The following is a 1649-nucleotide window of genomic DNA, read 5'->3' on the forward strand; positions in this document are numbered from 1 at the left end:
TAGCATGAAACAAATGCACTAGAGGGAGAATCAGAGCAGCTGTGACATGACTGACCAGAGGTCAGGTGAGTGATGAATGCTGTCAGCAAGTCCTTGTATGCATGTTGGCTCTGCTGCCAAGAATAAAGGAGAGAGAAGGGCAGATACAGCTCCTATGTGGCCTGTCCACACGTTCATATTGTATGAATGGGGCTCATGACAACCAATGCAGGCAGGCACACTTCCTTCTGCAGAATATCTGTGCCTCACAACACTGAGGGGGGGCCACTAGGGGGCGCATTGGAAGATGGCTGACAATAACATCTCTCCGACCCACACGAGGTAATTTGGAGGCTATGATGGGGGTAATTAGCCTCCTTAACCCCCCCCCCCGGATTGTGGGGGGGGGGACAGCCCTTGCCTGCTGTGCCCTATACCACCCCCGAATTTGTGGGGGTGGGGGCACTAGGCACAAAGCCCTCCTGTGGGATTTCGGCACTCCTGAACGCCGTCCCTGATTCGCGCCACTAGATGCAGAACTTCAAAGGAAACAATTTGGATGAAAGGAATGCACATATTTCAAGAAAGAAGGGGGAGTAAAGACTGCTAACAGAAGAGATCTCTGACAAAACAAGATAAGAATAAAACATGAGAAGATACGCCAAAACAAGGTACGGCAAATGACTGATGGGGGAGGGGGGAAAACTCTCCCTTCTTTCCCTATGTGATTAAACAAGAATCCCCTCCCCTCATGAGTCAGAAATGTTGTTTTAAGGACTTAAGCTGTGGATTTAAGGCTGTGTGGAGATAAACTTTCGAACCAAAGCACGTTTTAAGAAGAGCGTGGAATGTGTAAGTGTTTTGGAATGACGCAGTTAAAAATGCCGTCGCCATATTGGGAAGTTCTGTCGGAGGTCTTGAGTCTGGGAGGAGAAAGAGAGAAATAGAGGTGTTTATACATTGTGGGTTAAACTCCTCAGTGGGACTTCAGAGCCACAGTTTTACGAGACTATGATGGAAAGAGTGATGTTATCTATCAAGGAGACGATATATGGAAACCATCTCGATTTGAGGATTGGAAGAACGGAAAATTCACACAGGACTATTAATACTATTGGTGTTTATCGGCTTAAGGAGACTATCAGAAGAGATCATAAAGAAAAAAGAGAAAATATATGAACAAGATGTGATGTGGAAACAGAAAGATAAGATGGGATAGAACTATGAACTTTGTTTGGACTGATTGGGACTGATTGGGACATTAACGTAGCAGCAAGAAGATGATCAGAATCCCCCTTCGGATCTTGAATATGGGTCCCCCCAACAAAATTTAAAATTCGGCTATGTAATTTGGAATTTATGTGATATGATTTAATTTTATGTGATTGGCCAGTTAATAAAAATCATTTTAAAAAAAACAAAAAAAACCCCCACAACACTGAAAGTTCATGACTCCAAGGAGTTAAACAAGCCAACTTCGCATCTGCTCGGCTTGTTTTGATATGGACTAGAGTTTGTGATAAACCACAACCTAAGGTTTGTGTTTAATGATAAACTGGGATCAGGGGGAAATGAAGCAAAACACTTCACAAGTTTCTCCTGGCTAAGTGCGAGGAGAACTGGTGAATGTGCTTGTTCCAATTCATGCAGATAGTGTAGCATGTGAATGC

The 1649-nt window shown here is 43.9% G+C and overlaps 1 long non-coding RNA gene across 1 annotated transcript; it reads left to right on the forward strand.

The window, feature by feature from the left end:
* The first annotated feature begins 263 nt into the window (after nt 1-263).
* Nucleotides 264-638, forward strand: LOC309533803. The gene is made up of 2 exons (XR_014220477.1): nt 264-321; nt 511-638. It is a non-coding gene; the product is annotated as an uncharacterized lncRNA (long non-coding RNA).
* Nucleotides 639-1649: the final 1011 nt, after the last annotated feature.

Source organism: Podarcis vaucheri, assembly GCF_965113315.1.
Source record: "Podarcis vaucheri genome assembly, chromosome: 6".
Taxonomy (NCBI): domain Eukaryota; kingdom Metazoa; phylum Chordata; class Lepidosauria; order Squamata; family Lacertidae; genus Podarcis; species Podarcis vaucheri.